Source organism: Petaurus breviceps, unplaced genomic scaffold (assembly GCF_028583685.1).
Source record: "Petaurus breviceps papuanus isolate PSGF00001 unplaced genomic scaffold, PetGlider_PUasm1.0 90895, whole genome shotgun sequence".
NCBI classification, from domain to species: domain Eukaryota; kingdom Metazoa; phylum Chordata; class Mammalia; order Diprotodontia; family Petauridae; genus Petaurus; species Petaurus breviceps.
The window spans coordinates 26957329-26984995 of record NW_027187372.1 but is presented as its reverse complement, the minus strand read 5'-3'; the positions used below and the strand labels follow the sequence as shown (position 1 = coordinate 26984995).

General features: G+C 41.1%; 1 protein-coding gene and 1 pseudogene across 6 annotated transcripts in view; one reads left to right on the top strand and one right to left on the bottom strand.

Annotated features, from left to right (window-relative positions):
- Positions 1–27667, bottom strand: part of NAV1 (neuron navigator 1) — a 355581-nt gene that overhangs the window by 50092 nt on the left and 277822 nt on the right. The gene's annotated exons all lie outside the window — the stretch shown is intronic.
- On the top strand, positions 11925–17292 carry LOC138151079 (cAMP-dependent protein kinase type II-alpha regulatory subunit pseudogene; annotated as a pseudogene).

Genomic DNA, 27667 nt, shown 5'->3' with positions numbered 1-27667 from the left:
GGATCTAATGACTTGCTTTCTCCTCTGATCCTAATGGAGATGCCAGGTCAGGGATGGATTTAGCTTCTACATTCTACATTTAATTTCTACATTAACTTCTACATTTGGAAAGTCAAGCTGTAGAAAACGTATTCTTCTTGCTGATTTCCTATTGGATTCCCTTTCCCCTCCTGTGGCTATTGGACTAGCATGATAAATTTCCTCTCCTCAGAAACTGGGGATACCTATATCCCTTTCTTTACCAGCCTATGAAGAGAGGAGCTACTTGTGCCAACCAAGCCAGAGAGTCTCCATGACAACAGGAGCCTCTCTGTCCAGACCGAACACAGCTTTGGGATCTGAATCCCCAAACTGGTCATGAAAAGGAATCAGAGACAGACTTGGAAGGTTACTCAGACCCCATGGCGTCATCGACAATGGGATCTGTGTTCTAGTGAGCAGATCTAACCCACATGGGACAAAGGCAAGAAAGGTCTTCTCTCAATGCCTGGACTTCTGGCCTTGTCTCACTTGCTGGGGCTGATGAATGATGGATCAGGTCAGATAGTTAGGAGGGCAGTGATGCCAGGGAAACCTGGCAGTATGCTCTTTAATCCTGGGAGACAGGACATCCTTACTTCAGCACCACTTTCCCCCCGATTATAGGATCATGAATTTAGAGATGGAACAGAAGTCAGAAGGAATCTTGTTCAACCCCTTCATTTTACAGATGAGGTTACTTGAGAGTTTAAATGACTTGCCTAACATCACTTAGGCAGTTAAGTATCAAAAGGATTAAAATCCAGCCATGCTTCTGCCATCTGCCTTTAATGATTGGGTGGTTCACAACAGTACCCTGTAATGTTGGGCAGGTCTGAATTGGGGCAGCCCCAGGGATCCAGTCTGGTCTGGGATTTTAGAACCTGACCCATCCCAAAGCAGAATTAATCCTACAAAAGGTCTCAAAACAAAGCCAATCTCTTGGAGGGGTGGGGTCCCCTCTCAAATTAGAATACTTTAACCTCAAAGCCCCAATAGAGATAAAACTGTATGTACTCTTCTTAGGGGCTGCCCTACTCCAACCCCAGAATATCTCTGAAACTCCAGCAGTCTCTAGGGATGGAAGAATAAAAACCATTTTCTTTATATAGCATTCTCTTACTTTTGACATAAGCATTAGGAACTAGCATGTCTATGCCTCTGACCACTGGCTGATCCAGTGGGTCTTTTGGTAAACAATAGTGGTGAAGTGAACAAACCACACCCAGAAAAGATGAAGGAAGCATTCAAGTTGGCACTGGCAGACCTCTGATACTTCGTTCATTCCCAGCTTTCTCCTACCCATGCCTTTCCTGAGGTCTACGATGGGGGAGGAACACACTTCCTGAACACTATGTAGTAAAGCGCTGGAGAGATCAATGAATCAATCCATTATTCGAGGTGCTACCAGGAAATCAAAGACATACCACTTAGTTCTTGGCCCTCAAGGAGTTTATAGTTTATGTTAGAGATGGAATAAGCAAAAACCATGCAAATGACTTGTGAAATAAGGTAGAGTGTATACTCTGTGAGTTACAAAATGTTATGGTGGTTCAAAGGAAGGGTTTTAGCTGCAAGCAAGGTGACCGTTCCCAGAGAAGGGATTTCTCAGCTCTGAAAAAATGGAGTTCATTAGCTACTACAGTAGTTACATTTGGTCCCTGGCCAGGAAAAGCTGTGGTTTGCATTTTAAACTCTAGCTGACTCTTCCCTTTGATGGCACTAAGCGTGGTCATATTAGGGGTATATGCACTGAATTATTAGTCACCCACTTTACATTAAGCTCTCAAAGACAGCACCTGGATACTTAAGTGGCTAAGTGATAGGGAAGAGTGTTGGGGACTTAACGAGGTACTAGGAGGGAAGTGGAGGACGTGATCCTTGGCCTTGAAAATGAATCAGAGCTCTGTACAGAGAACAGAATTATATTTTTGAGTACTGGATAAAGTAATTGCATAGGGACAAATAAAGGAAATGGCGCGGTATACTGAATTTGCAGAGTGGGAGAAATTTGGATTTGATTCCCATTTCTGACATTTACTATCTGCGTAATCTTGGGCAAGTAAACCTCTTTGAATCTCCTTTTTTTTTTTCATCTGTACAAAAGGGAGTAATGCCTGCAGTGTTTACCTCAAGATTATTTTGGAGATCAATAAAGTGCTTTTGAAAACTTTGAAGTACTATATAAATGTCATTGATGGCTCCTACAGTCAGTAGTCTCCTCTGTTCCCCAACCCCCAGTTGGCCTCAGTGCACTCTAGAGCAAGGGGGGGTTGGGGAGTCAACTGTCTGCCTCATTACATGTCTGTGGTTTGGCCCAGTTCATAGCAAGCTGGCCTGATCTGGTCAACAAAGCCAGCAGTTGGGAAGAGAGATGAACTGTTCGGAGCTGGGATTTGGAGGGAGGGCAGAGGCAAGGAAGAAGCCAATTTGAAATGTTTGGGTGATTAGTTTGCCAAGACTTAATCCAGGGGAATGATCATGCAACAAAAAGAGACTCAGAAGGATGACCCAAGTTCTTTCTGTGAGGAAAGACAGACTCAAAGAACATTTATCTGACACCTTTTGGAGTATCAGCAGTGGGCTCTTCTTTCTACCATTTTCAGAAATGTGGTTAAACAGTGTCAGCAACTTGCTAAAGACACATCTGCTTCTCAAAGGCACCAATTTGAGTTCCAGAAATGCTGAGGGCATGGCATATGAGAGCTGGATCATAGGCTTCAGACCCCAAAACCCAGGATTCAGTTCTCAGGCTCACTGGTTCTGTCCCATCAGGCACCTTGTTTTCTTACTGTTCTCCTGGGAAACAGAAACAAGTCACCTTTGAAATCAAGAGCAGGCCAGTCCTTTCTATGCCTGCTTCTATATTTGAGACAGTAATTCTTAGTTTGCCCTGACAGGGAAGGATTTAGGGATTAGGACCAAAGGTTGTGAAGTTCTTTATAAGGCAGGCCCAGAAAAAGTGAAATCCAGGAAAATGCAGTGTTTGTGATGTTTAGAGTGTTGTATTTTTATTTTTCTGTTTATTTCTGAGGCCAAAGCATTCATTTACAGGACTTTAGGGTATCTGGTCCAGCCCTTGCCCACTTCCTGTGTCCCTTTTCCAATATCTCCTATGAATGGCTGGTCATTGCTGCTTCTCTTTCATAAGTCTGACCAGAATTCCTATCTAGCTCATCCTCCTGGTCAGTACAAAAAAAGAGTTGATGTTGAGTAGTGGGCAGGGTACCCCCCATCAAGCATGTGGGATGATATTCTGGAATAAGAGAAGAGAAATGAATGTTGTCTCTTCAATATTTGAAGTCAGATAGGAAAAGGAGGTGGGAAAGCTGTTATCTACCTGACCCCAATTTGAATCCTAGTTGACCATAGCTGGCAATTTGAGTGATTTTCAACATTCAGGCTTCATCTCACCCTCTTCTCTTCTAAAGACTGGGAATCCATGGTAATGGAGGAGAAGGAAGACCCCTAGGCCCATAAACACCCAGGCTACTTTCTGTGGTTCAGGCAGACTGATGCAACCAGGCTGAAACCTCAGGTTTCTTCATTTACATTAATACACAGTATTTGAAGTGGCTCAGTTGCCATCCTTCGATGCATTTGCATGCATTCATTCATTCATAACAGATACTCCTGGATGATTACAGGAGAGTTTCTGAACTTCCCCCTTCGTTCCCCATTAAAAATAGGGGCATGGCATCTTGTTTAATATCATCCCATCAGTGACAAGAACACTAGATTTACAGTAGTCAGAAGGAATAGATTTAAATTCCAGTTCTGTTTATTATAATGAATGTAACTTTAGCAAACTTTCCTGTCACCTTTAAATCTCTTGGACTTGGTTTCCTCATCTGTAAAATGAGGGGATGGGATTAGATCATCTCCAAGGTCCCTTTTGATGCCACCCTGATGCTTTGATGCTGGCACCTAGCCACTCCCTTTTATTGGTGGGCTTCATTCTCATCTGAATGCCATTGCCAGCCACATCATTCATCCGGGGCCAGAAGCCAGCACTGCCTAGAATCACCAGGTTCAGGCTTTGAAATAATTTTTCAGAAATATTTATACTACCTGGATGAATACAAGAACAGGGAGGGCTAGAGGGATAAGACTAAGAAAATCCAGGAATCAAACAGACAAAGGGAAGGGGATTATTCCCAAGAGGCAGTGACGCATTGATGTGGCTGCAAAAATGAACCCCAGAGAGATTCCCTTCTTCTGTGATGAAATCCACTGCTATTGGTGCTTCCCTGATGGCACGATGGCCCGATTGCTCAGTCTTTCTAGCAGCACGCATAGCACTCTGTGGAGCAGAGTGGAGGCAATTGGATTAGGGGTTACATAAGGGGAATCAGTTTAACTTAATGGGGACTTGAGGTGGTTGCAATGGGGAGTAGAGGCAGACATGAGTTTTCGAGGTGTGGGTTAAAGCTTTGCCATGTCAGCTGGCAGGGGCCTGAGAAAAGAATAAAGACCCGAAAGCTGAGCTGCTTAACGCCGGTCTCCTTAATTAGGACCAACTGTGTGTGAGGAATGCTGACTCGGCTGGCCCACGGTTTGTTTGAGTTTTCTCTAGTTTCAGAGAGTTCCCCTCCCACCCAGAGCCTTCCCTCTCGAAGTCCCTCCTCTCTGCTTCTTTTACAGGAGCAAGAAGAAAAAAACAGGACATCCTTCCCTCCTCTCGTTTTCAAAAGCTCCTAAGACAAGCAATTCAATGCCCATTCAACAAGAAAACATAATGGGGGTCCTTCTGGCTAGAAAGGGAAAACAAATCTTCAGAGACTCAACCTAATCCACCATCAAAGGAGAAAGGACTCTAGAATTCCTGAGTTGTGATGTCAGCTTCATTATTCTTTATAATTGAAATTGAGTTAATTCACTTTTCCTGGCCTCAGTTTCCCTATCTGCCAAAACCAAAAACAAAACAACAACAACAAAAACAAGTAAACTAACTTCCTAAAAACTGTGTTTTGGAAATAAGCATCTGGGTTCAATTCTTAACTTGGCCTTCCACATTTGATAGATAAGAAGGGTAAATTTGATAATCTCTAGAATAATTTCAGCATGAAATACTACTCTTCTCAACGTTAGTTGGAAAATGCTTGTTAATCAATTAACAAGCCTGTATTAAGCACTCACTATGTACTCAATAAAGCATTGTGCTAGGCACTGGGCTACAAATAAAAGAAATGAAACAATGTCTACTCTCAAAGGGTTTCCATTCTATCTGGCACTGCACAGAACAGCAGCCAGTTTATGTGTCTAGCATTTCCATACAGGAGACCTGAAGAGTCAGCAGTGCAACAGGCAATCCCTTGATTCTTTTTTGAGTTAGTGCTCTCCTTACTCGGGCTCTCCAGAGTGGGAAGGAATTTGACCTAGAATCTGGGGAGACCTTTGCCAGTCCTATTCCTGATGCTTCTCAGTTCACTCTGCCCACAATCCCAGCCTCCTCAGTAGGTGGTGTCACAATCCCAAATCCCCCCAGATTGATGGCGTATAGGCTCTAAGAACCCCTGTTCACCTAATCAAGTAGGAAGATTCAAGGGGAGCTGAAGGGGGTTTCCAGAGCCTGTACCCATCGCCAATGGCCATAGCCTTGGTGCCATTTTTTTAAAGGACCCTATGGTTATTGCAAATGCTCCAGTGAAAGGGTAAAGAGGTGTGTCTGATTGAGTGCTTGGACCCCAAAGTCTCTTGGAAAGCAGAAAGGAAAAGGAACAATGCCTTGGCTGACTGCAGCCCTGGCCGAAAAAGGAATGACTTCCAAAATCAAAATGGCCCCTTAGCTTAAGCCTTTATTTCCCGCTTTGGCCTTTCTGAACTGACCTGCTCAGTTTAAACGTCAAAACAAGATTTTTTTTTTCTACCCAGCAGTCCAGCAAACTTATATCTATCTCAGGGGAAAAAGGAAAAGAAATGTCAAGGCACCACTCTTCTATGGCCCATGTCAGAAGCCATCTCCTCCATGACTACAATAATAGGTAGCATGTACCGTGTTTCCCCGATAATAAGACACTGTCTTATTAAGTTTTTTGGACAGAAAAACACCAGAGGGCTTATTTTAATGAACATTGACAGCAATTTTAATAAACAGGTAAATGTGAACAAAAAAATGTACCAGCAAGCAAATCGCTGGGGAAGAACAGGATGACACGCTCACTGCTGCAGCTCTGATTGGATGCAGCTCGGAGCGCAGCATGCGTTTCACCGGGGGGGGGGGGGGGGGGGGGTGCATACAGAGGGTACTGTAATGTAGCGTGTAGCGCAGGGTACCGTAATATACCGTAACGTAGTGTGTACCTTCACTACAGTAGCAATCTCAATAGGGCTTATTTTCGGGGGAGGGCTTATTTTAGAGGAATCTTACACAGTAAGGGGAGGGCTTATTTTCGGGATAGGTCTTATTATCGGGGAAACACGGTATATATATCACTTTAAGATTTGAAAAGTGCTAAGAATATTATCTCATTTTACAGATGAGGAAACAGCCTGAGAAGAGTTTACCCAGGGTCTCACAAGTGGTAAGTCCCTGAGGCTGGTTTTGAACTCAGGTCTTTCTGCCTCCAGGTCCAGGGGTCTATCCCACTGTGCTACCTGGTTGTCTTGACACACTGCCTTCCCCCTTTTGTCTCTCGTTTCCTCCATAGGAAAGTGATCTTTACTCTATCATATCACAATACTTTGCTTGGATCTTTCTGACATACTTGTTTCCTCAAATCATAATGATTTGTATATTTGTTCTCTCCCTATCAAAAACCATTCTGGCCAAGAAGCCTTAGTCCTACAGGCAAGTTGAAGGAGAGAAAGATGTGGAAGAGTATACTAATCAATAGAAGTCCTTCAGAGACAAGTCACTAGGGCATAGAGTGCTGGCTTCAGAATCAGGAATCAATGCATCAACCGGAAGCATGAAATCAACTCTATATGCTAAGAGCTTTGCTAAACACTGTTTCCAGATCTGAGTTCAGGTCTCACCTCTGACATGCTGGGGAAGTGACTTAACTTATCAGTGCCTCAGGTAACTCTCTAAGGGTATAATAAAATAATAACAACAATGCTAATAGTGAACTTTTATGTAGCCCTTACTGCTAAACATTTTACAATTATTATTTCATTTGATCCTCACAACAACCCTGGGAGGCAGGTGCTATTATTAACCTCATTTTACAGACCAGGAAACTGAGACAAACAGAGGTGAAGTGACTTGCCTAGGGTCACACAACTAGCAGGTGTCTGGAGCTGGATTCAAACTCTGCCTGACTCTAGGCAGAACAGTTTCCAGTCTTCTTTGGTAAAGGGAGTTTCCTCATTGGGAACTCATTACATTCATGAAATCACAGGTGTGCCAAAATAGCTAGGTGGTACAGTGAAGAGAATGCTGGCCCTGGAAGACCTCAGTTCAAATCTAACCTCAGAAATTTACTGGCTTGTGTGACTCTGGACTGCCTCAGTTTTCTTATTTGTAAAATGAAGATAATAATAGGATTTAACTTCTAGGATTGCTGTAAGGATCAAGTGAGAGGATATTTTTAAAGTGCTTTGCAAACCTTAAAACATTATATAAATACTAGTTATTTATTATAAAAATCCCTGGATGATAGAATATAATTTTTTTTAAAGCAATTGGGGTTAAGTAACTTGCTCAAGGTTACACGGCCAGTAATTTCTGGGTGTGGTGCTAAGTATCTGAGCCTGGATTCGATCCCCGGGTCATCCCGACACTGGAGCTGGTGCTCTTACTCGCTGTGCTACCTGGCCACCCTGATAGAATATAATATTATCAGTATTTATATGATATATCAATTTTAATGATATAACACTGTCATAATATTATTACATTATATGACTACATAATACTTATATTAATATAATAGTTTATAAAGCTCAATTCTTTTTTTCCCAGATCAAAAAGCACCCAGTTATGAACAAGTGAGTTTGACTATTTCCATTATAAGGATAGAGAAAATGAGGCATGAGATAAAAGAGCAGGGTAGATACAGTGAAAAGATGAGGATAAGGATCTGTGTATCGTTGAGTTTTCTCTAATAGCTCTAAAGATAGAACCCAGAAATGCTGAGCTGGCAGTAAACATCTCTAGGCTGTAAATTACTCCTCCTTTGCAGAAAAGTTCTATTACTATATATCAATTGAGTTCATAGAAGGCTCCTTCAAACACATTGCTTCCCCTTTTGTCTTGGCTTGGTTTGTATATTCAGTCTTCCATCATGATCTTCTCCCCACTTTGCCCTAGTCAAGAAAGCCCATTTTCAACTTCTGCTGCTGTCTTTGTCAATGCTACCATTTTTTTTACTACTGTGGCAAAAATCATCTCCATGGGAAGCTGGCTCTGAATCATAGGGGATGGTGGCCCCACCCAAACATCTTGTCCTTAATGTCATCCACATTAGCTCTACTGAATGAAAAGAAAATCAATAAAACTAGTAAAACAAAACAGAAACAACCCAAGTTGAAAACCAACCCAAGGGGGAAAAAGTACTGGTCAGTGTATTAAACAAGCCAGTGACAGCTAACTGGCTTGAGGGACAGAATATGCCTTCTAAAACCCCTGAGACTTAGATACTGAAGAGAATCTGTCTCAGTACATTTATACTGGCGTGTGTGTGTGTTCACATAGTGGGCATGCTGCCTGGGAAGAATATTTAACTATTAATTCATTGTTGTTTTATTATTATTAATTCATTATTTGTGTTCTACTCGTCATCACCCTGTGGATCATACTGTCCGCAGGGTTTTCTTGGCAAACATACTGGAGTAGTTTGTCATTTCCTTCTCCAGATCATTGTACAGATGAGGAAACTGAGGCAAACAGGGTTTTAAGTGACTTGCCCAAGGTCACAGTGCTAGTGTCTGAGGATGGATTTGAACTCAGGTCGACCTGTCACTCTATCCACTGAGCCACCCACCTGACCCTTCATTAATTCATTACAGCTGCTCAGTACTGAAGTATTTGTTTCTGGTATTAAATAAATAAAAGTCAAAGTAACTTCATTTCACAATACACCCACATTTCTGGAAATTTAAAGCATAAGTTTTAGAAATTCTTGCACATTGCCCAACACAACTTGGATGTGGGGCATCTTGCCTGGACCTGGGTTAATGCCATAGAGATGGTGCAAGCCCATGGTTGGAGTGGGCTGTAAATTTTTCTTTCCCAGGCCAAATTAAAGAATGCCAATTGTCTGATTGGGGCTGAAGTGGTCCTAAGGCAATGGGTAGGGTGGACAAGGTTGAAACTGCTCAGGGGTGATTTATTCGGGTAAGCATCTTTCTCACCTGGAATGGGAACTGACACAAACAGAAGCTGGTGGGAGGGCTTCCAGGTCTGCTCCTCTTACTGTCTAAATAGGGAGAGGACAGCTCAGGTCCTGGTATGGCTAGTGGACAGTAAACTCCTGGAGAGTTCTGCCTTATTAATCTTTATGTCTCCGATAGCACCTTGAATATACACTAGGAACTCAACTATCTACTGAATGCACTACAGAGTGCTGGTAGACTAAAAGTATGTGCATTAAAGATATAAAACTGTACGTGCTTTTTAATATGGTGATTTATGAGTATGTGTTGGCAGCAAACAGGACTTGAAGGTATAGATGGGAAGTTTTTTGTTTTTACTGATCTAAAGCTTTGGTGGACAGCTAATCCAAGCCTTTAGCCCTAAGCTATGGTAGAGTGGCTGCGGAAGTCCAAATTTGATTTCAGCCTCATGGAGTCCTCCTAGGCTTCTCTGGGCTAAGGAACTTTGCTTAGGATTTCGTAACACTTTTTGTTCCATGGACCCCTTTGACAGTCTGGTGGCAGCTATGAACCCCTTCTGAGAGTAATGTTTTTTGGAGGGGGAAGGCAGGGCAGTTGGGGTTAAGTGACTTGCCCAAGGTCACGTGGCTAGTAAGTGTTAGGTGTCTGAGAGTGCATTTGAACTCAGGTCCTCCTGATTCCAGGGCCAGTGCTTTAATCACTGTGCCACTTAGCTGCCCCTAAGAGTAATGTTTTTAAACAGACACCTAGGTGGTGTCATAGATAGAATGTTGGATTTGGAGTCTAGAACATCTGAGTTTAGATCTAGCTTCAGTTACTAGCTGTGTGACTCTGGACAAGTCACCACTGTTTGCCTCAATTTCCCTAATCCATAAAATGGAGATAATAATAGGACCTACCTTCCAGGCCTATTGTGAGGAAAATGAGATAATGAATGTAAAATGCTTTGCAACCTTAAAGCATTATATAAATTCTAGTTATTATTACATTATTTGAAGGTATAAAATTAAATACACAGGACTATAAAAGAAACCAATTATATTGAAATATAGTTATCAAGTTTTTTTTTAAAGTTCACAGACTTTAACAGGGATTAAGAACCCCTGCCTTAGCTAGGGTAGCAGGACTCAAAGATACTTTCTTTGCATTGCTATTACTCAAAATACAAGATACAAAAATAAGTTTTGAAAAATGCTAGGAGTAATGAAAGCAGCCATTCCAGGCTAGGTAGGTATGGAAGAAATACTCTAGAATAGAGAGGCTACTGCAGTATATAGGTCTCACAATCAATACAATCTGAAGCATGCTGAGAAGTGGAAAAGAAATAGCAGAAGAGAAATCAACCTACTACACAGTGGCTCTTCTTTCTCTTAGGAATTCATACCGCTGCCCACCCTGGCCCCTGTGCTTCCCTTGGGAGAAGTATGGAAACGGGATGAAGTATGTATCTTACTGGCCTAAGTCAATCACAGGGCAACATAATCTCGTGTTACCTCTTTATCTTCCAGTATTTTCCTTCCTTTAAGCAAGAAGAAAACAAATAGTCATAACAGTTGGAGACTTGTAAATAAGGTGGGAGGTGGACAAGGCTTTTTCTAACAGGGATCGTGTCAGCTTTCTTGTAATTCTCTGTCATTGCTAAGCTTCTGTTTGGTGTTACTGAAGCCCTCAAAAGCTCAGTTCAGAGAATTCATAAAGTTTTAGCTTCAGATTCTCTGGTTTACATCTCTTACTTGCTTTTATTTCTGAACTATAGTAATTCATTTTGGATTCTTTGCAGCACTATTCAAATTCAAGGCTAAAGACAGATACTTCTAGTAGGCAGCTAGTCAACCAGCCAGAAATGAATGATGCTGCCTCTATCAATTTCCCTTCCTCCTTGTGTAAGATATATAATGGAAAGGTCAATGGGCTGGTAATCTAAAGGTCTGGCTTTGAATTCTGCTTCTGCTACTGACATTAGCTAGTTACTTACTTTTGGTGGATCTGAATTTTCCCCATCTGTAAAATGGGGACAATTTCCCTGTCCTGTTGTGAGGCTCAAATGAGATAATGTAACTCACTCTGAAACTGTAAAACTTTATGAAAATTGAAGTGATTATTATATAAAATTGGAAACTGGATCTTTGAAGACTAAAATCATTATAGGAAACAGTCTCATCCAATTTGTAGCTAATCAGCACCCAATCATTATATCAACAGTAATATTTGTGGGAAGGCAGGAGAATTTTAAGGACATTGTTCTTTAGTTCATATTTCTCAGTCTATGTGGATTCAACTGTAAAGATTTCCATTGTAGCAAGCAATCCATGTGACAGTCTGAGAATGTTTTATGGAAAGTTGGTGTTCACTCAATCAGGCAAGGCTGGGATCTGACCCAACATTAGCTATTACTTATACCCACCCAGTCAAGCATAACCAACATAACAATCCTTTTATTGCTGGTCAAACATGTTGAGACATCGTGAGTTTAACCAAGGATAAGGCTTCAGTTTAATGAAAAGCTCACTTTCTAAATTGCTATTCAGATCAACCTATATGACCCGAGAATGCAAACACTCCATATCTTTGCTCATTTACATGATCTGGGTTCAAGTACTGGCTCTGATGGGCAAGGACACTACACAAAATCCATTCTGAATTTGAATTTTTTTCTACAGGAAGAATAGATTAGATCAGAAGTGTCAAGTTCTCCTGCCCAAGAGTGAGCAGGAACTAGATAAAAATATAATTGGGAAATATTTAACAAAACAAATAAACAAAAATACAATAGAGATGTTAATATGTGGATTTCTATGTCAATATGTTGTCCACAGAAATCCTTATGTATGGTTTGGTGGCTCAGTTTCTATTTGAGGTTGTCATCACTGATAGATCATCTTTTCCTCTCTTCTATGTGTAATACATATGGGAGGAGTTATTTCTAATTTTTTCCCTTGTACTTTACATAATACATGATGGTTGCTTAACTAATATCAAAACAAATCAGAATTTCACTTAGCAGAAATCTTCTCTAGAACTAAATATATTGCTGAGATTCAAAGAACAGTCCCTAATTACTCTTTGGCAGTGAAGCAGGCACTTTTCATTTGCTCTCCTTTGTAAAGGGAGAGAACATAAGCTACTTAGGCATGTACTATGCATTCTTTTTTCTTTTTGGAGAGCAATTGGGGTTAAGTAACTCACCCAAGGTCACATGGCTAGGTTTTTGTTTGTGTGTGTGTTAAGTGTCTGAGGACAGATCCGAACTCAGGTCCTCCTGCCTCCAGGGCCAGTGCTCTACTCACTGCACCACTTAGTCACCCCTATGCATTCTTTTCTCAGGAGAGGTAATAGATTTCTGCAGATCCATCTACGCATCTACCTCCTCTTATCTGTGAACAGCAGGTATTCTAATACAGCTGACTGGAGATAGGGGCAGTCATAGAAGAATGCAGCTAGATGAGATATTTTACTGGCACTTGGACCACCTTATTGCTGTAGGGAATTATGAAGGAGTTTTTTTAAAAAATGTATTTTATTGGAACTCTGGGGTTCTTGGTAGGTATCTAGGGATTTCTTGAACAAAAGGGTGGTCTAAAAAAGACAAATTAAATTTGTGTTTGCTCCTTCACCTTAAAGACATCAACCCCAGTGCTACACTAGAGTTTGGGATTATGGAGCAAAGAGTCCCATAAAGCCTGAAAAACCAATATAAACATGACCTGAAAGAAGGAATGTCTCTAACTTCTAAGAAAAAACATAAGTTTAAAGGAGCATGTTAGCAATACTGTATCACTTAATTGTAACCATCTTGTTTTTGCTGGTGGGCTCCCTAAACTCCCATCGTGTTTGTGGGTGGGTGCCCAGGATAACTTTAAATATCAGATTCTGATGCTCTGCATACTATAGAGTAAAATGGTGGAAAGCTCACTCGTGTGTTAGCTAATTGGGGTTTACAACACAAAAAACTTGGGAGTCTTGGTTTGTTCCCAAATCTCTTTGATACCACTTGGCTTTCCCCTCTAGGAAAACATCAACTAAGCTCCCGGTTTAATTTCTAGGGCATGAGAAATAAAGTCCCAGATGTTTGCTTTTTTTTTTTTTTTGAGGGGCGGAAGATGGAGGAAAGCATCTTATGCAAGCAAAAGCTCAAAGCTTTATTTATTCATTTATTTTTTTAAAGGTCAAGTCATCCCTTGGAGAAGATGCAGACCCTACAGGAGATCAACTCTGAGGATGACTCTGCAATCCACTGTTTAGTCCTGCCCTCTTTCTTTCCAGTTTCCTCCTTGGTCCACTTCGACTTGGAGCCCTTAGCACTAGGGCAACGTTGGTCAAACAGTGGGTCCAAGTCAAGGGAATGCTGGTGGTCCCGCTCATAAGGCCAACCAGCTCTGCGCTCCCAAAGGGAAATCGCCCTCATCCCCAGTAGCTTTCAAATTCTTAGATTAGTTAAGGTGTCCTGTTCCACATCGTGGTCACCTTTGCCTCCACGAGGCTCTCACCTCTTCCATTCAACTGTCAATTCTGCTCCGCATCCAATCAGAGGCAGCCCCACCCCCAAGCCCTTCTTCTCTTATCCGTCAAACTCCGGGCCCAGCTCCCGATTGGTGCTCTGGTTGGGGAGAAGCCCGCCCCCGCCCCCTCACGGGAGGGGTCTTCCGGGGGCCAGACGGTCTGGCCAGTGATGCTGCCTTCCTTTAGTACAGCGGAGGAGGAGGGGGGTGAGGGAGGAACAAGACCTGGGGGGCATACTGGGGAAAACTAAGCGGTGCCACAAGAAGCAGTCAAAGATGGAGGCAAGCCCCAGCTCAGCCCACCCCCGTGACAAGAGCGACCCTGTGGCCCCCAGAACCCGATCGTCCAACCAAGCCAGCCTCTCTCAGTCCCGCACAGCAGCCCCCAACAGGACAGCCAGCACTGGACAGCACCAGGGGAGGAGAGACATCTCGCCCCTCCCTCCTGTCCAGATAGAGACGTTGGCCACCACCGAAGATGAACGGGAATTCATCAGGGCCTCCCAGATCAGGGGCAGATTCCAGAGGAGAAGTTCGATCACACCCGAAGTCTTTGGTCCCCGAGAAGAGGAAGAAGGCAAGGTGGTGTGGGCCATCTATCCCAAGACAGAAGAGCAAATCAAGAAACTGAAGGAATCCTGTAAAGACCTGCTCCCCTTCCGAGGTCTGGAGGATGAGCTGCTGCTGCAAATCTTCAATGTCATGTTTGAGAAGAAAGTCCTCCCCGAAGAGACCGTGGTGGAACAGGGAGAAGACGGGGACCACTTCTTCGTCATCGAACAAGGGGTATTTGATATCATTGTGCAAAAAAACAACCAGCAGAATCGCATCCTCCAGTATAAAAACAGTGGTACTTTCGGAGAGCTAGCTTTGATGTATTCCTATCCCAGACCTGCTTCTATTGTTGCCGTCACAGAAGGAAACCTCTGGGGCCTGGATCGAGCGACTTTCCGGACAATCACTGTGACGTTCCAGTTGGAGAAGAAAAAGAGGCTGCAAATGCTCATTGCCTCCGTGCCCTTTTTCAAGTCTCTGGAGGCCCCAGAGGCAGTGAAAATCCTCGATGTGGTAGAGGAGCAGACTTATCAGCCTGGAGAATGCATTTTCCTAAAGGGTGAAATCGCAGAGAAGTTTTACATAATCGAATCAGGTGAAGTCAAAATTGTGGTCGAAAAGTCCGGTGGTAAGGACGTGGGAATTGTGAGGCGTCATAAAGAAGATTATTTTGGAGAATTGGCTCTCATCAACAACAAACCTAGAACAACTTCAGCTTATGCAGAAGGAGAAGTGAGATGCATAGTTATGGATGTGCAGGCACTAGAGCGACTTCTTGGGCCTTGTATGGACATTTTGAAGAGAGATATGTCACATTTTGAGGAGTTAATAAGATTACTTGGTCCCAAAGTTGACACAAAAGTCTGAGGTGTCTAGGAGAATAGGCATTTTAATAATACAGAAAATCTTCCGTTGGCAGCACCACAAACTAGAAAGAAATGGACATGAAAGAACATAGGACTTAAGTCCTTTGTCTTTTCCCCCCTCAGAATCATTTGCTTACACCTGGGCTGCCATTGCTGCCAGTGAGTACAATAAAGCACAGGACTCCTAAGTTGCCCCAATTCTAGTATTTTTATGTGTTTTGTTGTATTTTTTTTTTTCTCCATCATTTTAAAAAATCACTTGATATAGCTCCAGCAGTTTTGAGTCTTGGCAAATGGCCACATGGTAACAACTTTTTGTAGGCACCTCATCCCCACTCACCAAGCCTGATGACACCTAACACACAAACTGAGGTTCCTTTGAATGATTCTCACCTTCTAGAATCCTTGCCTTGGATAGGAATTGAGGACACACATTCCACTGAGAGCAAATCTGGCTTTACTCCATTGGGAGTTAGCTTAACCCATTCAATTCTCTGGCTTCTCATTTAATACATTAACACATAATTATGTCTTATATTTGTATTATGTATATGTATTATATATGTATTACATTTATATTATAGTTACAAGGATAACTATGTATTATGTGTATTATATTGTATGTATGTATTATATATATTATATTTGCATTTTAGTTAATACATTCAGCCTAGAAAGGTCAGTTATTACATTTCAGTCTCAACATAGAAAATAGTCCTGTGCTTCTGTACAGTCTATTAGTGTCAATATCAAATTATTGTTAATAATGCAAAATAACTCTCCCTACACTAAATATTGTGATAAACAAAACTATAAGTATAACTCATCCCCCCCCAATAAATAATATGAATTTCCCATCTTGACTACTATTTTTTTACATGAAAAATATAATTTTATGAGGTAAGTGGTTCTCCCATTCTCCTTACATTTTATTCAATCAATAAGCACTTGTGAAAAGTGCCTACTATGGGGGGTGGAGTAGAAACAGGACCACCATGGCTCCAGCTCCCACCACCTCCAATTCATATAAAAAGGGACTCTAAATAAACTTTGGACCTACAGAACCCACAAAATGACACAGAAGCTAACCTCCCGCTGAGGACAGCCTGGCAGGTGGGCAGGAATCGGCCAGCACAGAGTTCTGGGAGCTGAGCCCAGCTCCACACTGAGGTTTTAGCCCCAGGGCGGGCCTGACCAGTCACTGGCTGGAGGGACTCCAGATCACCAGCAGCTGTGGTGGTCCAGAACTATCAACACATAGATGCTAAGGACAAAGTGAGAGGTCAGTGTAGTGTGGACTTTGGGACCCAGTAGTTGGGAATTCGTAGGCTTTTGCCCCTGGACGAGAAGCCACTGAGGGTGTGATGCAGCTGCTCCCACATGGTAGCTTCAGCTCCTGGCCTGCAGAGTGTAGGGGTACCAAGCAACCAGTCAGAGGAGTAACCGCTCTTGCTTTAACCTGCTTGGATCTGGATTGTGGTCTAGGATGGAAGTCCTAGGGTATGTGACCAGCTTGCCAGAGAGCATGAGGGCTTCAGAAAGGGCACCCAACTAATACCTCTGGCAGCTGAGAAAACCCCAGCTTTTGGAACGAAGCTCCCCCCCATCTGGTGGCAGAGTCCTACTGTGGCAAAAAGTCCCAAAGTCAGGTAATTGAGTGGCAATATGAACAGGCAAAGGAAGCAAACCAAGCAAAGCAATACAACATTAGACTCCCATTTGGGGGACAAAAAGGATCAAAGCATGGAATAAGAGGAAGACAGTGAAGTCAGAACTCCTGCACCAAAAGCTTCTAAGAAAAATACGAGCTGGTTACAGGTCATAGAGGACCTTAAGAAGCAGATAAGAGAAGTGGAGGAAAAATTGGGAAGAGCAATGAGAATGATGCAAGAAAATTATGAAATGAGAGTCAACAGCCTGACTCAGGAAAATAATACCTTAAAAAATAGATTAACTCAAATGGCAAAAGAGGCTCAAAAAGGCAATGAGGAGAAGAATGCCTTAAAAAGCCAAATTTGCCAGATGGAAAAAGAATCTCAAAAGCTCACTGAGGAGAATCATTCCTTCAGAATTAGACTGGAGCAAATGGAAGCTAATGACTTTATGAGAAATCAAGATGCTGTTAAACAGATCCAAACAAATGAAAGAACAGAAAGCAATGTGAAATATCTCATGGGAAAAACCACTGACCTGGAAAATAGATCCAGGAGAGATATTTTAAAAATTATTGGACTACCTGAAAGCCATGATCAAAGAAAGAACCTAGAAATCATACTCCAGAAATTCTCAAGGAAAACTGCCTTGATATTTTAGAACCAGAGGGCAAAATAGAGGTTGAAAGAATCCACTGATCACCCCCTGAAAAAGATCCCAAAAAGAAAACTCCTAGGAATATTATAGCCAGGTTCCGAAATTCCCAGATCAAGGAGAGAATATTACAAGCAACCAGGAGGAAACAATTTGAATATTGTGGAAACACAATCAGGATAACTCAAGATCTGACAGCTTCTACACTGAGGGATTGAAGGGCTTGGAATATGATATTCTGGAGGTCAAAGGAGCTGGGATTAAAACCAAGAATCACCTACCCAGCAAAACTGAGTATCCTGTTTCAGGGGAAAATATGGTCATTCATTGGAATAGAGGACTTTCAAGTATTCTTGATGAAAAAACCAGAGTTGAATAGAAAATTTGACCTCCAGATACAAGAAGCAAGAGAAGCATGAGAAGGTAAACAGGGAAAAGAAATCATAAGGAACTATTAACGTTCCTACATGGAAAAATGATAATTGTAACAAATGAAATTTTTCTCAGTATGAAAATAGTTGAAGGGAATAAAAAAAAAATATATATATGTATATGTATGTGTGTGTATCAGAGGGTATAAGGGGTATGAATACATATGTGAATGTGTGTATATATGCTTACAGGTATACATAGATAGAGGGCACAGGACCAATTTAACAGGAAGGGATGATACTTGAAAGGTGAAATTAAGAGATGAGAAAGGAATATAATGAGAGGAGATGGGGGGAGACAGAATGGGGTAAACTATCTCATATAGATGAGGAAAGGGAAAATGGTTATAATGAAGGGGAAGAATAGGAAGGCAAAAGTGAATGGGTCAACCTTATTCTCATTGAATTTGGCTCAGGGAGGGAATGACATACACACTAAATAGGGTATCTCACCCAAAAGAGAGTAGGAGGGAAGAGGATGAGAGGGGGGATGATGGAAGGGAGGGCAGGCTGGGGGGGAGGGAAGTTGGAAACACCCACTTTTGAAAAGGGACAGGATCAAAGTAGAGAATAGAACAAGTGGGAGGTGGGATAGGAGGGAAATACAGTCAGTCTTTTACAATATATCTACTATGGTAATGTTTTGCATTAGCTACACATGTATAACCTATACTGAATTGCTTATCTTCCCAGTAAGGGTGGGTGACAAGGGAGGAAGGGAATGAATCTGGAATTCAAAGTTTTAAAATAAAATGTTAAAAAAATATATATGTATATATATTATTATTAATACTATTTTACATGTAATTGGGAAATAAGATATACAGGCACTGGGGCATAGAGATCCACCATACCCTACTGGAAAAGTTGAAGGGGGTATGGGAGAAGATATGGGAGAGAGCAGATTGGAGGAAGGGATATCCTGTGCGACTGCTATTTTGGGGCAGTGGGTAGGGGAAAAAAGGGGAGGAAATCTGTAACTCAAAATCTAGCAGAAATGAATGATATAAATCAGAAGTTAATAAAGTATTGGAAAAATGAAAAAAAGTGCCTACTATGTGTCAAGCACTGTCCTAAGTGATGGGGGTTCAAAAAAAGACAAAAATAGCTCCCGCTATCAAAAAACTCACATTCTAATCAGAGGCGGGGAATAACATTAAATGAAAGGTACATCCTGATATTGCTGAAAAGAATCATCTCTTGTAAAATGTCAACTGCTGATATTCAAAACAATTTTTATTTCATTTTCTTCTATTATGAACTCATCTCTTCTCAAATATAGTAACAGCCTAATTGGTCTTCCTGAAGTAGTTCTGTCATTCCTCTGCCCATTCTCTCCTCTTCAGCCCAAATAATTTCCCTAAGGCATAAGTCTGACCATGCCCCACCCCCTCCCCCACTCAATAAACTTGAGTGGGTCCCTATTATCTCCAGGATCAAGCATAAAGTCCTTCTCATAACTTGCCCTTTTCCTACTTTTATAGTCTTAAGACTTTACGTTCCTCCAATCACTCTACAATTTTTCCACACTGGCCTACAAGTTGTTACTGTTTGTCCTTTGTTCTCGAACAGGACCCACACCACCAGGGTGATATCTTGACTTGTGGGTGAACTGGATTTAAGTGAGGCAGAACTGCACAAAATCATCAGCCTTACTCTATCCTCCAGTCATCAGAGTCCAGTGGCAAGACAAAAGTCAAGATGCAGTGGATGACCCTGGACTTTTTAAGGCCTCCTACTAATAATCACAAGAAGCAAACTTTCACTTTGTGGACTTTGTCCCCTATGCCTGGAATCGAATCCTGTTCTCTCCTTTCCACCCCTCTCCTCTCCTCTCACTCCTTTCCTTTCTCCTCCTTCTCTCCTTTCCTCTCTTCTCCTCTCCTCAGCCCTCCTTTCTTTCTTTCCCTGGCTTCCTTTAAGACACCTTAACTTCTGCAGGTCTATCCTACTCCACCTTGCTTCTAATACCTTCTGTATACTCTATGGCTAGTTATTTATATGTTCTTTTCCCCAGTAGAATGTAAGTTCTCTGAGGATAGGGACCATTTTTTTTCTCTTCTATTTACCACCATTTAGCACAGTATGTGGAACATAAAACTTTAATTAATAAATGCATTTTTGACTGAATGAACTTTTATTTGCTATTTAAAGACCATTATTAGGGCAGCTGGTGGCACAATGGATAGAAAGAGTGCCTGGCCTGGAGTCTCCAGAAAGACTCCTCTTCCTAAATTCAAATCTGGCCTCAGATATTACTAGCTGTGTAACCCTGGACAAGTCACTTAACTCTGTTTGCCTCAGTTCTTCATCTACAAAATGGTCTAGAAGAAGGAAATGGCAAACCACTCCAGTATCTTTGCCAAGAAAACCCAAATGGTGTCACAGAGAGTCTGATGAAACTGAATAAAAAGACTGAACAACGACTGGAAAGACCACTGTTACTTCAGGATGATACTGTATTCATCTAAAGTTATTTCTCATCCTTTTTCACCCATGACAACATTTTGTTTAGAATCATGCCTATTATTCCTTATTGTCTATTGTAATTCTAACTTGCTTTGATCTTTCATTTTGTGGGTAGAATAGAAATATTGGATGAAATAAATTGAACTCATTTTTTTTTTTGCCTTTTGGAGGGCAATTTGGGGTTAAGTGACTTGCCCAAGGTCACACTGCTAGTAAGCGTTGAGTGTCTGAGGTGGGATCTGAACTCAGGTCCTCCTGACTCCAGGGCTAGTGATCTATTCACTGTGCCACCTAGCTGCCCCAAATTAAACTCATTTCTTTGTGATTTTTAAAGTTAATAAAGGTTAATAAGTTCAACAGGAGAGAATAATTTTGTGTCTTGTGATATGTATCAAATGGAATTTATGATCTAAATGTAAGAGTTTGAAACAAGCTAGCAAATAAAGAAGGTAAAGACCTGGATGTAGGTGGTGAAATGCCATTGATCTCAGTTTAAAGTGGCTGCCTCAACATTAGAGACTGTAGGTTTCAATTTCCTACTTCATTTATAGGTCATCTACCAATGAGTAGTAATATACAGCCAACTATAATATACCACCTACTATACATATATACATATATGCTCACACACATATACACCAACCAACACACATATATGCATAAACACACACACACATATACACCAAGTATAATGCTACCTCAGTGGTAATATACAGTCAACTATAGGACCAGTATTCAAGGACAGCCCATGATCTCCTAAAAAGTCTGTCCTTCGGGCCACTAGGTGGCGCAGTGAATAGAGCACCTGCCCTGGAATCAGGAGGACCTGAGTTCAAATGTGGCCTCAGACACTTGACATGCTTACTAGCCGTGTGACTTCGGACTTAACCCCAACTGCCCTCCAGAAAGAAAAAAAAAAGTCTGTCCTTTAAAATATAAAAGAAAGTAAGTCATAGTTTTTGGAGTCACTAGTTAAGACTCTGAGATGTCTGAGTCCAGTAGGAGCCACATTAGATTCATCTACTAATTCTAATAGTGCAAAAAAAAATTTTTTTTTTTTATTTTAAAGGTGCAATTCGAAGACCTGGCTTATGTTCTTGGTATCTTTGGAAATATTACATCACTGGAAAATTTATTTTTTAGTTAAAAAAAAATCTTGCAAATCACTATCCTTTCAAAATACTTATGTCTTTACACACCTCAAATGGTTATTTGATTATTTATGGTAATGGGGAACACAGCAAGAACAATCATTGAAATAACAGATAATCAGGAAAAAAAAATTAATGTCAGGTCTCTCAACTGTTATTAGAACTACTAACATGCCCCCAAACTGATTGGAGTGGAAAGCACGCTTATGTGTTCATAACCTCAACCTACCTTTTGCTCATAGATTCAACAAACAATGAAATGTATGAAAATCGTGGAAGGCCTGTGCTTAATGTCCAAACTTGTGCCAATTCTGGAATGGATACTGAGGAAAGGATTCTTGAATAGCCTTAAAAGAAATTGCTTAGGGCAGGTCCAGTTGCTATCACTGGGCAGACTGTAAGGAGAACATTTGCCCATGATGTATATAATTAGAGGTTTTAAGGTCTGTCAAAGCTTCGCTTGTATAAATTTCACTTTATTATATGATGTGCAGTAACAGTGACTCATTTTGGAATCTAAATAGGTCTACTTCTGTATTTCGGTAACATTATTATCTTCAAAAATACTGACGTGCTTATTCAGTGTATGTTCAGAAGCAACAATAGCTTGTTTCAGAAATACTTCAACCAGGTAAAAGCTGTTTATCCTCATGTCGAGGAAGTCCCTGACAAATGTTTCATGAAGTTTAAAAAGCAATTCCCTCTTGAATAGATCTTGGTTTCTTTAAAAGGTTTCTTTTTCTGCCCTTGCAAAGCTAAATCAAAAGTAGTTCCCCCTCACCTGATTGTTGAGATGCCTTTAATAAAATTCTTTTTTTTTTTTTTAAAGCATTCATCTTGGGAGATGAAGAATAAACAAAGAAAAGATCAGCCCAAGGGGTATATTTTAAAGAAAACAGCAGGAAGTTAAAAAAAACCCTAGGGCTAGACAAAGGTTCTTTCAACTAACTTCCTCTGTTTTTACGATACTAATGAAGTCTTAATTCTGGCTAAGGAATTTGAAGCTCAGTAACTTAGCTGTATTTTGAAAAGCTTTTCTTGGAACTTTATCCCACCTGGAGTTCCTGATTCCTCTTCTTGACTTCTCTATCCAAGTGAATGATCCAATGAGAGATCATTCCTCTCTCATGCAGTCAGCTGGTCAAGATCTTTGCTTATTTCTGCTGAAGTATGGCGTGATTTTTGCTAGAGTTCCCAAGTGTCTGGGAAAGTCACACGAGGAACTCATTAGTTCTGCCTTCGGTTGAAACAACAAGGTCCCTTCCCCAGCCAAAAAACAAGCAGCATTTCCTACAACCTCTAATGTGTTTCTATCAAGACCTCCCATGGAAAGTTCTCCTAGATCTTAGATATACTAAGTAGCTGGAAAAGGACAGCATGAAAGAAGAATCTGTTCTGAAGTGCTTGTGTTCTGGAATTCCTCTGTTTGACCTTTCCTGACAGGAGGCCCTTCACAGCTTCGAAGACTCGTCACTTTGGCGGGACATATTTTCTCCACTACAAAAGCACGAGCTAGTTTTGAGAAGTATTGCTCTTTCAGAGGGAGCCCTGGAGGAGTGCTATGGAGACATAGAATCATCCCCCCCCCCCCCACACACACACCTTCTTCCCCATCAGAGAAATCAGAAAGATTCAATTAAATATATAACCGTTTGCTAACCCCAGATATCCTTCAAACATAAGGGCACCAAATTTTGCTTCACACAGTACTATAGAATTTAATTAAATGGGGGAGGGGGAGGTTTCTCCAATTACCCAATTATAGGTTGGAATTTAATATAGCACAATTGCTTCTCCTTTTTTCATTTCTGAAATATGCTAAATAGTTCCTACAGGGCTCATCACATTTCATCAGTTACTGACTGTGGACCAAAGAGTTCAGTCTCTTACTCCCATGTGAACCATTTTTTCTTTAAATATTTATGTTATCAGCATATATCCCTCAAATAGTCAGTTTTCCTTAGAGAGATACATCAATGCTATTCATTTGGAGAGATGGTCAGGGAAGATGAAGGGAAGTCTCATTGATTGGGGGAAGAAAGGGGAGGGATAACTTCTTAATTTTAGACACATAGAACAATGTCTTCCCTTGTGAATATACTCTGTAGTCTGAATCGATGCTCTAACACTGAGTCTTTATTTTGATAAAATCCATATACGTGTATATATACATATATATATATACACACATACAAATATATACACACGTACATACATTCTTTCCTAATGTAAAGATTTCCGATAACAGCATAAAACTACCAGTTAATAATAGGGCCCACCATGTAAAATTACAGTGGTTTCCAAAAATAAAGCTTCATGGAAGAAAAATTTGCAAGTTACCACTGTGAGGTATACACACTGAGAGAACAGTTCCATCACACCACGGAAATCTGGATGTTCTCTCATAACTGGCACACTTTTATTCAGAATACTTGGAAATAATTTTCCGTATAAACCAAACCATGGCTTCTCCACACCTCGCCGTTCTGTCTCCTTCTCCTCTACCAACCTTACAATTAGACACCCTGGGGCCTGTTCCTAAGTTTCTCCTTGCATTTCCAGGGAGCAAGAAGCAATGAAAGGAGTAAAAGGGATGACCCTCTGCCTCAGTGATGTTGGGTGGTGGCTGAGACCACGTGACATCTGGAATGTGCCTTCTTTATAGAATTCCCTTCTTAACAATCAGTCCACAAATGCTCAGATCCTTGAGGGCCTTAGCACAATGTTAGTTATTAAAGATCCCAAATCAAATTCTCCCAAGGGGCACAGCAGATGCATGAATTCTGAAGAATTTTTTTTTATTTTTTTTAAAGCAATCAGGGTTAAGTAACTTGCTCAAGGTTACACGGCCAGTTATTTCTGGGTGTGGCGCTGAGTGTCTGAGCCCGGGATTCGATCTCCAGGTCGTCCCAACACTGGAGCCGGTGCTCTTACTCGCTGAGCCACCTGGCCGCCCCAAGAATTTTTTTTTTCTGAATTAAATTGTGATTGGCTCTGTTCCTATACAAAGGCAGGAGGATCTTGGCTGAGGCAACCAGAAGTCACTGAGAAAATTTGTACTTTCCAATCTCTGTCCTAATTGATATCAACAATATAAGTATGTACAAAGAATTTCCATGACATTAAGAAATTCTGCGGAATAAAGAAGAAATTCCTTGGAAGTTTGTCCCTGATCTAGTTCTCCTGAATAAAAATGGTTTTGTTATACCACCATCATTTGTCAGAAGGTGCTACAAGTTGAGGTCCAGGTTATTCAGACTTGCCTGAGGTATTCCCTCCATCTAATCCATAGCTATAGCAAGCCCTGGTCTCCTGGCAGGCCTTGTAATTCTATGGATCCCTTGCTTTCTTTCATCCTTCCCTCAAAATGGACCAGTTTCTTATCTGAAGCCAGAGTTCATGGATCAATTAACGGCTTGCTCATGGTTAAAACATCTTTGTTGAAGGCTCTAAAGGCTTTCACTTAAGAGAACCAGACAGTTGAATACCTCATTGTGCACATGGGTCAAAGGTCAGCATGAAAAAGAAAATTAGAGAGGAAAGCCAACTAATAATTGATTGTGAAAGCTTTGTTTTAATTGGTACCTACTAGGAAGCCATCAGCAGAGAACGGCATAGGAGTCAATAGTTAGGTAAAACAAAAGATCACATCTCAGAGAAATAAATTGTACACAGGTATACAGACAAGGTCTAAAGCATTATAGCTGTGATTTCAGGTATTACATTGCCCACTTAATGGTGAAGTAGGAATGAGGCCATACCAATGAGATATTAAATAGGATTTAGAAAACCTTTACTTATGAAAATGCCACACCTGGGTCTTTCATAGTCAATCATTGAAAACATTTGCAATAGTCTGCAAATTAAGAATCCCTAACCATCTTTGTTCCTGGTCTTTGCACTCAATTAACACATGAGATCACAATGCCATAATCACGTGGCAAATCCTTAGTATTACACTCTCTATTCCATTCATACTGCATTTCTTTCCCTCTTACCATTTTCAGGTGTCTCAACCCATTTCTACTTTATGAATTGGGGAAAACTGAGATCCACAACAACTAAATAACTTGTTCTAAGTCATAAAGAAAGAGGGCTGAGCCTGCACTGGACTTTTTTTTGCCTAGCTCTTCATCCAAGAAGCAAAAAGCCACTTTCATCAGCTGGTTATGTATGAAGGGTAGGCATATACTTATTAGGAGTCCATTTAAAATAGAAGTCTCTGTTGCTACTTTTATTCCTGTCTTCCTTACTACAGTAGCTACTGCCAGACTTCTACCTCCCCAGGTTCAAAGGTAGCAGACTGAGGATATGAGATAAATAGCAGTTTTTATTATCTGGAGACCTATATCTAAAATCACAACTTTGAGGACACTGTAAATGACTAGATAAGAAATTACTTTGAATATTAACATGCTTTTCCTGCATGAACTCCAGTGAAAGTCTTTATTTTAAGACTTTACAAGTAGTCTGTAGCTTCCCACAGAATCCTTCTTAGGGAACTTGAAAGGAAGAAAGAAAACATTTAAAACAGCAAGAATCACAAGTTAATCAAAATTGAACTGGCTTCGTTCCTAAGGAAGTTGCCTGCAGGCAATAGGAAGGAAAAACAGATAGCTTTTTCTCACAGTTTCTTCTGATTGGAGGAAGGCAGACACTTTAGAGCTCAGAAAAAGGTTCTCTTGTGATTCCAGCAAAGAGGTTTCCAGCAAAAGGCTCCTCCTGAGACTTCAAAAGGCCATAGCTCCCATGAAGCAACACTGACAAAAACCTCTTGGAACATGAGCCTCCTATCAGGCCCGGGTAAATAGGGAAATTCAGCAATTATCACTCCAAAGGAGTTGAGAAATGAGTGGGCATGTGGTTTCACTCTGGGCAGCCAAAAATAAAACTGTTTGGTTTCACTTGGGGGGGTGGGGGTAGGGGTGCTTATCACAGTTGCAAAAAAGATGCACAGAGCCCTTGGGATTGATGAGATCTTGAGGTATCATATCTTTAGTCCATTTTACTGCCTGTATGCAAAAAATACTCATCTTTCTGGCTAGCTACTTTTAAAGACTTTTAGAGAAAGAAATTCTTTTTTTTTCCTTCCATAGTCCCCCATTTCCTGTGTTTAAAAAAGAATCCATGATGTCAAGAAGCATTTATTAAGCACTTACTATATGCCCATAGTATAGGGGAAAGAGAATGAGGTATACTTAGAGTGAGGCATATCTAATTTCAGGTCTAGCCTCTTCCATATTTTGGTTGGGTGACTCTGGGCAAGTTATTTAACCTCTCAGAAACGCAGGCAATTCTCTATGGCTGTAAGCTATACAATGTAAAAGGCATAGGCTTAGGACTCAGAGAATCTGGGTTCAAATCTTGATTTCTGTCACTTACCACCTGAATGACCTTGCACAAGTAATTAACCTCTCTGGGCCTCATTTTCCTCATCTACAAATTGAAGGAGCTGGACTAGATAGCTTCTGAGGACCTATCTACCCCTAAATCTATCACCCTAAATTATAAAACAGTTACTAATCAGCATTAACAGAAGGCATTTTTCATACCAGGAATTTCCTACAATGGTGGAATCACAGATTCTGAGTCCCTTTGCCCAGTTTTTTCCACCCTCTCCTCCACAAAAAAAGTGTGCCAGATACTTTGCTAGGCTCTAGAAATACAAAGAAAAAAAAGAATCTGCTTTTGTCCTCAAGGAACTTACATTCTACTGGAAATTCTTATATCAGGAAATTTTTTGGTCTAATACTGAGATATATTGTCAGAATCAAAGGGTAACAATTCTACCAGTGTACCTCTATCCCACTGAAAAGCCCCTCTATTTATGCCTCTCTGGAACCTCTTGTCCTTCTTACTAACATATCTTTTCCTGCATGGAGTGACCCTGCTTGGGCTTTTAGCCCACAGCTGTATTACTCAATCCTGATGTCATTCCACCCTTGGGTTTTCTTCAGAGTTCAGATCCAGGCTGAAGCAGGGTATTGCTTATCCCCTAGAGTTCTGCCCCAAACCTGAAACTCTCTTTGCTGCCCCACCTCCCTTACACACACACACACACACACACACACACACACACACACACACACACA